This window comes from Petaurus breviceps, unplaced genomic scaffold, assembly GCF_028583685.1.
Source record: "Petaurus breviceps papuanus isolate PSGF00001 unplaced genomic scaffold, PetGlider_PUasm1.0 90537, whole genome shotgun sequence".
In the NCBI taxonomy this organism is placed as follows: domain Eukaryota; kingdom Metazoa; phylum Chordata; class Mammalia; order Diprotodontia; family Petauridae; genus Petaurus; species Petaurus breviceps.
The window spans coordinates 2,220,808-2,234,830 of NW_027187271.1; the positions used below are offsets into that span (position 1 = coordinate 2,220,808).

At 39.2% G+C, this 14,023-nt stretch overlaps 2 non-coding genes across 2 annotated transcripts; one reads left to right on the plus strand and one right to left on the minus strand.

Moving 5' to 3' along the window:
- The first annotated feature begins 6,949 nt into the window (after positions 1-6,949).
- Positions 6,950-7,021, plus strand: TRNAP-UGG (transfer RNA proline (anticodon UGG)). The gene has a single exon. It is a non-coding gene; the product is annotated as a tRNA-Pro (tRNA).
- A 2,158-nt stretch (positions 7,022-9,179) lies between these two features.
- TRNAL-AAG (transfer RNA leucine (anticodon AAG)) lies at positions 9,180-9,261 on the minus strand. The gene has a single exon. It is a non-coding gene; the product is annotated as a tRNA-Leu (tRNA).
- Positions 9,262-14,023: the final 4,762 nt, after the last annotated feature.

The following is a 14,023-nucleotide window of genomic DNA, read 5'->3' on the forward strand; positions in this document are numbered from 1 at the left end:
TTCTTTCTTTCTTTCTTTCTTTCTTTCTTTCTTTCTTTCTTTCTTTCCTTCTTTCTTTCCTTCTTCCTTCCTTTCTTCCTTTCTTTCATTCATTTTCACATTTGTCTGAGATTGTGACTTCCCCCTCTGCTTTTTTGGATTCACCTGAATCATAATAAATTCTATTCCAAGACCTCATTTACGTCTTTGTGAATTTTATGTTTTAAGTGTGTTTCTTGTATCCGGCAATTATTTGGATTCTGCTTTGTACACAATACATTCTGTTTTGTGGTCAAGTTGATCACATTTATATTCACAGTTATGATGGATAAGTTTGACTTGTTCTCCCTTTGTTGTAGTGTTTCTTTTTGGAGAGAAAAAAAGTATAGGAATTAATACTAGGTACCTACAGTTCATAGTATTTGCATCTCCTTTTTTCTCCTTCTTCAGTCCATACCCAAATCACTGAATCTTTCCTTTTCCCCCTCTCTTTCTTTTGTAACCAGCTCTCCATAGCTGGAATTATTTTTTTCCACTTGACACAATCTTTTCCCTGCCTCTGAGTGGATTCCCAATTATATAAGGACCTGTAAATTCCTCTCTCTTCTCCTTTTCTTGGCAGGACATTTTTGTTTGTCTTCTGAATATACTTGCCCCAAACCTGTTGCTTTTAGTTAGCTGACTGGCTCTTAGAGAGGAACTATGAAGAGATCATAATTCAAAATGTAAACCTTGATTCCTTATCTAAGTTTGTTTTGTCTTCTTGTGTTTCGATTGTGAAGAACTTTGATCTTTTTTCTCTAGTAAGAATGCTTGGAAGTTATGAATTCTGTTAAAAGTACCCCACCCCTCCTTCTTTTTTCTTTCTGAAGGACTTATGATTCGCTTTCCAGGACAGGATACTTTGGGGGTATGAGTCATCTGTAGAGAATGAATGGATAGAAGTCTGACTTTGGAGTCTGGAAGGTCTAAAACCCTCTTTGGCATTGATAAGCTGTGTGAACATAGGCAAGTCCCTTAACCTCTCTGAGTTTTATTGTAATTTTTTCCTCTGTAAAATGAGAGGCTTGTTCTTTGCAGTCCTTGTAGTTTATTGCTTTTTTTTTTTTTAGTGTTCCAATCTTATTGCCGAGGTGTATAGCTCTTGAAGTGCCCATCAGAAATTATACACCAAAGCCCCCTAAACCTGCCAGAAGGAGCCCCTACCAGGGTCCCTAGAAATCACCTAATAGGCCACAATAGTGAAGGAACTTTTCACCTGTAAACCTGCCCCAGATACAAGTTTGTTTTTGTTTAAGGCTTCACTAGAAACAGCACTAATGGTGCCTTCACTAGAAATAGCATCAGTAGCGGCTTCACTAGAAATGGCATTACACCCCCTTGGAACCACATTTTGTTCATTAGCAACACCTAGCTCTATAAAAGTATACCTTTTTGAAGACTCAGTGCTGTCTTCTTTATCAAGGAGGCAGTCACCAGCTGGTTAATAAACACTCCTATCAAATTATAATTGGCTTGGCTGTCATGTCCATTTCATTTGTCCATTTCACTTGGAGGTCCCACTGAGATTGCCTTTGGCACTGACTGACAGCTGGACCAGGCTCCCTGGAGGTCCGGGAAAGCAATTCGCCCTAGGGGTGTGGCCACCGAGAGATGTTCCTTGGACCCAGGCTTGTATTGCTTTCTTGAGCGGACCAGGAACCTGAGTCCTTCAAGGCCTCAGCCCGGGGAGCCATCGCCAAAGATCAAAAGCTCAGTCTCCTGCCAGCTCCCTGTCTCCTGACTCAACCACCCGTCAGGGCTCTTCTCCCTCCATCTCCAGGATCTGACCAGCCTACTTGGGACAACTGCCAACAGTTGCTCCAGGCACTTGGTTGCTCCACCTGGGACCCCCGAAGGGAGGGAATGAACTTTCTCCACTTCTCAAGAGGTTCCCCTGGGCCCCCTTTCGAAATCCAAACTCTCAGTGCAAGGGGCCACCAGAGAGACAAAAACGCCACTGGAGTGTATTCTATGTGTTGTGTTGTTTTGTCTGTAACTTTCATTTTGTCTCTCTCTGTATTTCTTTTGGTCTCTGTAACTTTAATATCCTTTCTGTAGGATTGTGTAAAGAAATTTCTAAATCTACCATCCTGTGAGATTCAAAAAGGCAGCCAAGCAGCAAGACCTGTGCTAGAAAGATTGATAGTCTCTTAACTCCAGCCATATAGTAAGAGAAGGAGTCACTTCAATGATCAAAGAGAAATAAGTTTCCAAGCTGCATTTTGGAATAGGACTAACATTTAACCCTTTCCCGGGTCACAAAAAGAACCGTGCAATATCAATTAGGAATATAGATCCAGGTAATTGAATTCATTCTGGTTTTAAGGTCACTAGATTGGTTATTCAATTGTTTTATTTCAAAGTTCAAAATTAAGACCATAATTGTTACTGGTAAACAGTTGCATTATCTATGTTATACGAGAAGCAGTTTCTCTTAAAGTCTTGAAGTAGATCTGAAATTTTAAAGGAATGAACATCTAAGAAAAGTTTACTTGAGCAAAAGGTCAAAAAAGAAATTCACTAAGATTCTCCTCCCTGTAGTCCTACCTCTGCTTCTTAGCTAGGGCTACAGAGCCCTCCCCCTGTCATCCAGCTCTGACAGAGCTGAGGAGACAGTGAGAGGTTTGAACCATTAAGATTTTTTTCTCCCTGTTGTCCTGGCTATAATTGAGCTAGGGCTACAGTGAATTTAATTTGAGTTAACTTCCTCCAAAAAGAAAAAGGGGGGAAGGTACAGTAGCTACACTGGAGCTACAAGGGCTTGTCATCTGCCTACCTAAAAGGTTAAATCCCTGAATAGAACATTTTTTTCTGAATGACATGGAAACAATTAGACAAGGGAAAAGAAGCTTGTGAAACAAAGGTACAAATACAAGGTAATCATTATTCCATATACTAAGCCTGGGATACATCTGAGCTACTAAAGTGTGTGTTAGGTCTGAGCTATTCAGCCTAAAATTATATTCTTTCCACAGCCTAAATAGTTTAGTAAAAGGGTACTTGGCCTAGCTTCCACTAGCAATAGTTTTAGATTCCCAGGTACCCTGAAAGATCGCCAGGTACCCTGAAGCCCAATCCCTCTAAGTAAGCAGAGCCTGAAGTTTTCACTTCAAGTTTCCCAAACCCTCTCCTCAATGCTAGCACTGTCTTTTTTCTCCCAAATCGACCACCCCATAACCAGGGTCTGCTACAGGAAGCTGTACCATGGAGCCCCAACTTCAGTACTATCTAAGAGATCTCTCCCTTGCTGCAAATAATCACTTTGCTTGTTCCAGTGCCAAGGAATTAAAGAAGGTTTCTAAGGACTCCTGGAAAACAATGGAGCAGGGAGAAAACACCTCAGAATATAGAGCAAAAAGAGAAAAACAAGAGAGGTACAGCTAAGAGAAAGATGAAAGAGAGAAAATCAGAAAAGTGAGGAAAAAGCTTGTCAGTGAGAAACAGTGTGTTCCAAACTCTACACTGACTGGTTGTGTTACCTAGTATAAATTATTTAACCCTGAGTCTCAATTCATCTGTAAAGTGGGGAAATGAGAAAAAGAGAGGAGAAAATGAGATCAGAAGTCAACTAGCCTCTTCACTTGGTAAGATCAATCATTCTTATATGTAATTTGGAAATGCAATTAATGTCATCTCCCAGTTTATACTATTGTTGTATTTCTACACTGTATATTGTAAAACCTGAGTGAGAAGAAAAATTGTGTAAGACCAGTAGTGTTACTTTAACCCTGACTTGTAATATATATATCTGCTATTTAGAAAAACTTGTAAAACTATTAACTAAGCTATTTTGGGCTACTCTTTTAATGCTAAAACACATAATTGTTAATTGATTACTGTACGTGTATAGGAGGAAATTAATTGGATGAAAACTTGTCTGACTAGTTCTGCCCATTCTGAGCAGTCTCTCCTGCTTACAACTCATATAAATTTTCCTTATGTTGTAAAATTGTCAAATCCCCTAGAAATTACCTTCAGGCAAGGCCATGAGAAAGGACATGTAGTTTTTAAATGAACCTAACTTGCTAAGAAGTTGCAAAGATCAAAAAGAATTTTTATAAATTTGCTTTTATATTTTAGAAGGATGGTAAAAGGAATTCTTTACATTATAAGATCTGATACATTTTTATTGCTTATTGCAGCCCCATGAGAATAGAAATAATTATAACTGGCTCTAAGCTGTGATTGGTGAGGCTTATTGTTTAAAATAAAAAAACAGTTGGGACCATAACTAAATTTTATTTTGAGTCTGAATTTGGGTATACTTGTCTGTATTAAATCAGTGTCTGAGAGAAAATGCCTCTAGCTACTAAGAGGAATGTGATCCTGTACTGTCAACAGGTGGAAGTCTACATTTGGTAATGGCAGAAGGGTCAATCTTAGCCTCTGTCTGGGATGGGATCCCTTCTGGCTCAGTTTACCTATGAGGTTCCTTTGAAAAGGAATGTTTCCCACCTATTCCTGAGTCTAGCTATGAGATGGAACAGATGCTGCATGAGATGGAATATCTGTAACTGTGCCTGAATTTACACAGAGCCAAGGATGTTTTCTCCTGGCATAATTGGAATGTCACATGTCCCTGCTTTTTTCTTCAATAACAGGTCTCTATGCTCAGAGCAGGTAATCAGTAAAAGATATGAGCTCTTTCGTGTTAGCTCACTGGAAAATCTAATATTATTTTTCATCTAGAATTAGAACATGTACAGAAAGTTATGCAAACTGCTTAAGATCATTTAAAAGTTTTCAACTAATTTTCTTTATAAAAGTTTAGTGATCATTTATAAATCTTGAAACTGTTTTGAAGAAGGAAAATAATTTTAGAAGAAATTTTTAAAATTTCTAGTGTGATTTTAAGAGATCCACTAAAACCTCCACTTGCTAAATTGATGTAACAAGTTGTAAAGCAGAAGAGAACTTGCTATTTTGATCCATTATTTAAGCAAGTGTTAATATGTGTAACTGAATACATATGTGTAAAATTCATTCCCCTTTTTAAAATTTTGTTCGGCACCACACCTTCTATTGTATTTTGGGTGACGAATGCTGTTATGTATGGCTGTTAATGATTTACTTCTCAAGTCCCTCCAAGCTCTCTGAAACATCTAGGACCAAGTCTGAGCAGTGTACCAGACTACTCCGCTGTTAAGGTGGTGGGAAGCAAAGTCTGGATCCACCCATTACACATCAAGGTGATGGCTCTTCCCGACCCACCAGACCTGTGGGTAACAGAGCCAGCTGGTGACTTACAATTGAAGATTAAGAGACTGTCCTGACGTTCCTGTTCCTGGTATTCCTGCCTTTGGCTGGTTCCAACTCCTACGTTCCCACCTTGCACTCTTACTAAGACAATTTATGGGACTCTTATTTCAAAAATGTGACTCATAGCCAGCCCACCCTTTTTCTTTGATCATTGTGCCCTGCTCAACGATGGTGCTGCTTGTGGAGACGTGGACAGAAAAGGGGCTTTGGTAAACCCAGTCGTATGTCTGCCCTGAGGATAGGTCCCCGATTGTGGAGGAAAGGGGAAATATCACTGTGCCAATTGGGATTGTGTAACCATTGCTGATTGGGTCACCACATTTCATTTTGTTGTAATACCCTTAAGTCATGTAACCCAGTTGTCATCAGGGTTTTGGATTGGACCAAACAGGATTGGAAACCTGGGACACCTTGGGGAATCAGGCTTTATGTCACAGGAAGGGACCCCGGGGCCTTGTTCACTATTCAACGAGCTCCGGTGCCAAGGGATCTTACTCCCACCGATCCCAACCCAGTCCTCAACCCACCTCCTGGTGGCGATCTAACCCGGGATGCCCCCCCCCCCGTTTCACCCATTACTATCACCCCTGCAGACTCGGGCAGCACTCTGGTAGACCCCAAGTTCCTCAGATCCGAGCTTAACTTCTGACTGCTTGTATGCAAGACTTCTGACTCCTTTTTGCTGGCAGCGCCCATTTTAGTCCCTATCCTAGTTGGTCTTGGTATGGCAGCATCGGCAGCAGTGGGTACCACAGCCCTAGTGCAAGAGAACAGTCCCCTGGACTCAGTTGAGTCCGAGTTTCAACTATGAACAAGAAAAAAGGGGGGAGTGAAGTGCCCACCAGAAATTATACACCAAAGCCCCCTAAACCTGCCAGAAGGAGCCCCTACCAGGGTCCCTAGAAATCACCTAATAGGCCACAATAGTGAAGGAACTTTTCACCTGTAAACCTGCCCCAGATACAGGTTTGTTTTTGTTTAAGTCTTCACTAGAAACAGCATCAACGGTGGCTTCACTAGAAACGGCATTACACCCCCTTGGAACCACATTTTGTTCAGTAGCAACGCCTAGCTCTATAAAAGTATACCTTTCTGAAGACTCAATGCTGTCTTCTTTATCAAGGAGGCAGTCACCAGCTGGTTAATAAACACTCTTATCAAATTATAATCGGCGTGGCTGTCATGATCATTTCATTTGTCCATTTCACTCTGAACAATTCCTCCTAGCCAATTTGGGACTTCCAGAGTAATTACAGAGCTGTCCAAATGTATTTCTTCAAATAAGTTAAATATTACCTCGCAGAGCACAGAATAGTCGCCAATAACAAGTCGCCAAATAAATTAAATTTGGAAGTGGGGACAGGAGGTGAAGAAAAGCTTGTCTGCTTTTTAAAAACTTGCATCGCCGTAGCTTAGCACACAGTGCCTGATAAACAGTTTGGTGGCTTGATTGCTGATAAAAGGAAATTGAGAAGAAATCAGAGCAACTAAGGGTTGGCCAAATGTAGATGAATCCTAGAATTAGAGACTTTATAACTGAGATCTCATAGCTTTGGTTTAGACGTTGGTTAATCCAGGGTTAATTTAAAAGGGTACTAAAGAATCTAATGGGATAAACGAACGAGATTGGTTAGACTCATAGGCATTCTTATCGGAAGCACTGTTGACGGGCTCGTTGGTCTAGGGGTATGATTCTCGCTTTGGGTGCGAGAGGTCCCGGGTTCAAATCCCGGACGAGCCCATGTATGTTTTTCACTTTTAACCTCCGGCTAAAATAGAAATAAATATTTAGAATTTAATTAGTGTGACTTACTTTGGTGTGCAAAACAAGAAAAGGGAGGAAAAACTTCAGTAGAATGACTGTTGCAATGTTACATGTGTTACTATAATTACGACGTAGTAAGAAATTGTCAGTGCATTTCAAAGCAAAGGGTGCTTGGGCTGCTATGCAGGTAAAGCTACCAGGTGCGTTAGAGCTGAGTTTTGCCGTGGTTTGGTGAATTGCGTGTTTGCCTCTCTGTTTCAGAGAGAAGCGGTAGAGAATCCCCAAGCCTGCATGGGATGGCGACCGCATTGGCGTAGATACCACTTTGCTGAGGACTGTTTATGAACGTTTTCCTGATTACTATTGTGAACTGACATTTGTGGTATTAGTTTATGTGCTAGTTTATGAAGTGAGCGTTATGTAAGCCGCACAACCTTGTGTGTGCAATGCATGTCATTCCCCCCCCCCCCACACACACATTTATTATTTATTTAAAACATTCTTTTTAAAATTTTGGTTCCAAATTCTTTCCCTCTCTTCCACCCTTCCCCTACCCACTGAGAAGGTAAGCAATTTTGATATCAGTTGTGCATTTGAAATTATACCAAACATATTGCCATATTAGCGAGAAAATTATAATTCACTTTGCACTTAAGAGTTCCTCATTTCTCTCTCTGAGGCATCATGAATCTTTTGGAATTGTTTTGGATCATTGCATTGATCAGTCACCAAGTCTTTCACAGGTGATCATCATTACAACATTGTTGTTACTGTGCATAATGTTTTCCCGGTTATTCTGACCACTTTACCTGGGGTTTATACAGGTTGCCAGGTTTTTCTGACACCACCCTCACTCCTCCCCTCATCCCTCCCCCCTTCCTCTGCCGCTCCCTGTTATTACTCATAGCACAGTAGAACTTCATCACAATCATAAGCCACAACTTGTCCAGCCATTCTTTAGTTGATGAACATCCCCTCAATTTCCAATTCTTTGCTTCTTCAAAGAGTTGCTATAAATATTTTTCTACATATATGTCCTTTTCCTTTGATCTCGTTGAGGTACAAATCTAATAGCGGCGTTGCTCAGTCAAAGGGTATGCACAGTTTTATAGTCCTTAGTTGTAAATTGTTTTGTTAGACCAGTACACAACCGTGCCGACAGTTATGCAGGTCATTTAAAATAAATATATACGAGGTATCCCAACGGGCTCAGTGCAACTTTAATGTAGTAATTAGGCTCTCCAGCGAGGACTTCTGTGGTTATTAAGGTTGCTTAATACACTTCGACTTCTGGCGATAAGAGCGGCCAGGATCAAAAGAACCTGCATCATTTTGCAAAAAGCACATTTGAGTTTAGTCAGTGAAAGGAAGTCTGGGGCAATGAAAGTCTAGCAAAAGAACAAACCTCCTTCCCTCGTCTCCTCCCTTTCCCACCCGTCCTCACATCCTTTCCTTTCCTCTCAAGAGAGATGACCATGGACAAGTCACTGCCCTGTGCCGGGCCTCACCTCCTCCTCTGCAAAATGAGGGAAGTGATATCTAGCATTACCTTCCGGGAGTTGTAGTGAGGAGCAAAGGATGTATGTAAAGCGCTTCCACAAATCTCTTCAACTGTTAACTATGCCAGTGATTATTTTTCCTCCTCTCATTCCCACCCTTAACCATGTGTCCGACTCAGCAAATTGCGGCGGCATTCACACCGGGAAAAAGGAGCTGAGATTAGGGGATGATGATGTTGCACATCACACGTCACATTCACACCCACTCACACTCCTCGTCATCACTTTTAACGGCAATTCATCACATCTAATAATAATAATCTCGTAGTAATCCATCACATGTATTTACTTGTTCGGCCATTCCTTTTTTGCCGCCACAAAAGGCTTTTCTCTACTTTTGCAGTATCATTAATTACACTTCAAATGAGGACTCTGGAACTTAACTACCGCAGACCGGAAGAACAATAACACAACCTAGGCGGGCTGTAACAGTGGCTTTTCAGGAATACGTGCTGGCTCCTTCACTAGTCATAATCATACCGTTACTGATGTGGTACAGAACTCCAATTGCTGCTGATAATTGCCATCTAGCGATGACGTAATTCAAAATGTTGCTGGAGAAAATACTCACAATTTGGCAGCGGTGGGATTCGAACCCACGCCCCCGAAGAGACTGGAGCCTTAATCCAGCGCCTTAGACCGCTCGGCCACGCTACCAAAGCTGGCGAGAAGCAGCAGGCGTATCCACCTTCAAGGCGATGCTGAGTGTTGCTGCTGATAGTGGCGGGTGTGGGGTGTGGGATGCTCATTTATTACAAAGCGAGGAAGACGGAAAATATGCGAATGGAAGACTGGCGGGTCGAAGTGGGGTTATCTGGACCCACATAGGCTGTTTTAATAAGGCAGAAACGCATGTATGACATGTATGCACTCAAGCCAGGGAACTGGATTTTTCTAGTTGTCATTTAGTCTGGCCCCTTACCTTAGCCCGTCCCTCTCCCCCAATTTTTTTTAAAACTACTGTTTTGACGCTTTATCACCTAAAATCCTTCTCCCCCTCCTCCCCTTAAAGTAAGTCCTTTGGAATAAAACACTGTATTTTTCTTTATAATTTTTAAAAATTGATGCTTTGTCTTCCTTTCTGCCTCCTTCCCATTTTTCCTTCTTTCTTTCTCTTCTTTTCCTTTTAAAAAATATATACTTTTTCTTTGTTTTTTTGTAGGGAGAATCAGGGCAATTAGGGTTGAGTGACTTCCCCAAGGTGTAGCATTTGAACTCAGGTCTCCAGACTCCAGGGCCGGTGTTCTATTTACTGCGTCACCTACTTGCCCCTTTTCTTTTTTTTTCTTTCCCCTTTCTTTTATTTTCCTTCCTCATTACATTCTTTCTCATTCATTAATATGGTCATTTATATTTGTAGTTTTCCTAATATGTCATTTCTGCTTTCTATTTGCAGCTCTGCTTGGTTTGTTTGTTCTTCAAGGAACTTCATGGCCCACTCAGGATAAGATAATTGCCTGAAATCTCATTATAATGCTTATTGATTTGTGTACTCAACACCTTCTTAACTTCTTCAGCCTTCTCTCTCCTCTGAATGGAGGGCTGGAGGAAACAGCACTAAATTCAGAGGACGGTTTTCTTCATCTGAACTTTCCAGCCAACTTTCCTCTTTTCAGCAACTGTGTTTGGCTTGGACTCCAGGGAACATATACCTCCACACCTGGCAGCCCATCTTGCTTTATCCCCTTCAAGTTTCCTTTTGGGTGCTGTCTTCTCCCATTAGATTGTGAGCTCCTCTAAGGCAAGGACTGATTTAAAATGTTTGTGTTTATATCCCCAGCACTTAGAGCAGTACCTGGCACATAGTAGGTGCTTAATAAATGTTTAATTGAATTCTTAGTGTATATCCAAAATTATGTGATATGTTGCTATTGAATAAAATTATAAAATTTTGTATTATATTAATTAGAGATGATTGGTCTACAGTTTCCCATCTTTGTTTTGACTCTCTCTAGTTTAGATCATAGCTCAAGATCATATTTGTATCCTAGAAGAATTTTGGTAGGAAACAATTTTTGTAATGTTGTAATCAATTGTTCTTCAAATGTTTGATAGAATTTACTTGTAAATTCATCTGGTCCTGGGTTGTTATTTTTTTTTTCTCCTTTGGGAATTCATTTATAGCTTGCCAGTTTCTTTTCCTGAGATTGGGTTAAATCTTCTATTTTTTTCTTGTTAATCTGGGTATTTTGTATTTTTGTAAATGTTTATAGATTTCATTTCAATTCTCAGGTTTTTTTGGAATGTAATTGGGTGAAATAGTTAATAATTTAAGAAATTTTCTTCATTGTGAATTTTTCTTTTTTCATTGCTGATATTGTTCACTTGGTTTTCTTTTAAAAATCATATAATATTAAAAAGTTATCTAATGATTTATCTTGTTAAAATCAAAATAGCCTAGTCATAGTGCTATCAATTTTTTTTGCTTCTTTTTTCTTTATTTTTGTTTATATTTCTCTTAATCTGAGGGGGTAAATTGAGGTCTTCAACTATTATAGTTTTCCTGTCTATTTCTCCCTATAATTAACTTTTCTTTTAAGTATTAATATGCTATACTTTTTGGTACAAATATATTTGGTATCAATATTACTTCATTGCTATGGTACTTATCAGCAAAATGTAGTTTCCTTCATTTATTTTTTTCTTTTGGATGATGATTGCTATCCCTGCTATTTTTATGCCAGCTAATCTCACTCCAACCTCTTATTTGAACTCCATGTGTATCTTCATGTTTCAGTTTCTGCTTTCTAATCTATTCTGCCGTTCTTTTCTGTTTTATGGCTAAATTCTTAGTAAGCTCAGCACTAAGAAGCCAGGGCTTCTTACATTTTTTTTCTGCTCTCAATCCTTTCAGCACTTCTTAAACTCTTGGTCTTGACCCACTCTAGACTGGGTGTAATCTGCTTTTGCTGTTCTACCCTTTTCTCTTTCCCTCATGTTGAGTCCTTTCCCTTTTAAGCCTGTTTTTGAAATCTATCCTCCTTAGTTAGAGTTTGTTTTGCTTAGAATTAATCATTTCCTTAATCTACTCTCCTTATTATTCCCCATTTTTTCTATTTCCCATTTCCCTCTTCTTTCTCTCCTGTTGAAATGTATTTCTGCACTCAGGAGTATATATATGCTTATCCTCTCCTTTGACCATTTTTGACGTGAGATTCAAATGTTGCTCACTCCCTGTAGCAGCAAGCACCCTAGCATACCGAGGGTGGTTGCTAGCACAGATTCTTTGATGCCATTACCATTACACCCCCCCGAACCCTGGGTTGGAGTTCCAGTAGAATGTTGCTATACTCAGTCATTGTCAGCTAGCTGGAGAACTCTGTAGGTTCAGAGTGACAGAACTGTAGACTCTCCTTTGGTATGGGATTTCTGCTTTTGCTCTTCTTCTGCTATCTTCAAACTAGTCTGGAGACTAGACCTGAGACCCTGTTCCACTCCTGTGTTCAGAGACACACAGATTCTTTTTTCTTCTGAACTTGCTCCTTACTCAGTACATAGTCTAGGGCCTATGATGTCTCTGTACCCTGAAATGCCACCCTATGTGCCAGTCTCCTCAGTCTCCCCTGCATCTATGACTTGGAATTATAGAGTGAATGGCAGAGGTGCCAGCTGTAACCTGTTCCTTTATTCTGCAAAATTGGTGCCCTCCTGTGTGCTCTGGTACATAGCTTTAGGCATCTCTCAAATCCTTCATGATGGAATAATCTGTGTAGGATGCTGTTGGCCACACCTTTACCCTAGTGTCCATAGACCTTTCTATCTACCTTTGATTCTTTTTTTTTTTTCTTAGGTTTTCTGATCATGATGCATTCTGGTGCATTTTCTAGACTTCTGTGGAGGAGTTGTATTGAGAAGCTTAATTGTACTTCTTCCTGCTACTCCCTTACCTTGAATCTGCCCAGGCCTTAAATTTGAATAAGTTCCTTTTGTATCTTGTAAATAAGACCTTTATCAGAAGAAGTTCTCTAAAGATTTCCCCTCAGTGACCTGTTTCCCTTCTAATTTTTAGTATATTAGAATTGTACAAAAACTTTAAAGTTTTATATAATCAAAAATTTCCATTTTATTTTATGTGATTTTTTAAATCATTTGTTTAGTCATGAACTTTCCCCCTATCCATAGATGAAAAGGGTGATTTCTTCCTTATCCCTTTGATTTACTTATAATTTGACTTTTTTATTTTGAGGCAACAACTGCAGTTAAGAGACTTGCTCAGGCTTACAGAGCTAGTAAGTGTCAGAGGCCAGAACTGAATGAGGTCCTCCTAATTCCAGGGCCAGTACACCATCTTGCTGCTCCTGATTTTTTTACATCTAAAGCATGTGTCCCCTAGAACTTATTTTGGTATAGGGAATGAAAGTTGATCCCAACCCAATTTCTATCAGTCTGCCAAATCAGATATTCCAGTAGTTTAAAAAAATCAAATACTGAGACTGAGATCTTTGAGTTTATTGAATGCTATGATAATGTTTGTTTGCTTCTGTATGTTGTGCACCTACTCTGTTCCACGGACCAATCTCTCTTTTTTCCTTCACATTAGTACCAAATCATTTTAATGGATATTGCTTTGCAGTACAGTTTGAAATCTGGGACCTCTCCTTGCCATTTTTTTTTCATTGTTACCCATTAGATTCTTGACCTTCTCTCCCATATGAATTTTGCCATTTTTTTTCTGGTTTTACAAAATATTATTTTGGAAGTTTGATTGCTATGGCAGTGAATAAGTTAATTAATTTAAATAGTATTAATTTTATTTTATTGGTTCAAACTACCTACAAGCGACTAAAGTTTCTCCAATTATTTAGATTTATCTTTATTTCCATTAAGAGAGTTTTATAGTTAGATTCATATATCCTTTGGATAAATATTAGAAATTATACTCCTGAGTATTTTATAGCTTTTGTTTTCATTTTGAATGGAATTTCTCTTCTTAGCTCTTCTTGCTGAGTTTGCTCAGTTATATGTAGTAATTCTGATGGTTTATGTGGATTGCAACTCTGCTGAAGTTTTTAATTATTTCAATTAATTTTTGATTGATTAGAGTGCTCTAAGTACACTATCAAATAATTTGCAAAAAGTGATAGTTTTGCTTTCTCTACTTATGTTTATTCCATGAATTTCTTTTTTCTTCTCCCATAGCTTTTCTAGTAGTTAAAAAAAAATACTGAGACATTAAGTTAGTAGTGATGATCTATAATGGAAATCCTTGCTTTATCCTCGATATTATTGGAAAGGACACAAACTTTTCTCCACTACAGATAATGTTTTCCCTTAAATTTAGATAAATACTATTATAATTAGGAAGGATTCACTTCCATTAGTCAATAAATCAACAAACATTTATTAAGCACTTACTATGTACCAAGTATTATGCTAAATTCTGAGATTAAGAGAAAATTCCTCTCCTCAAATGGTTCAC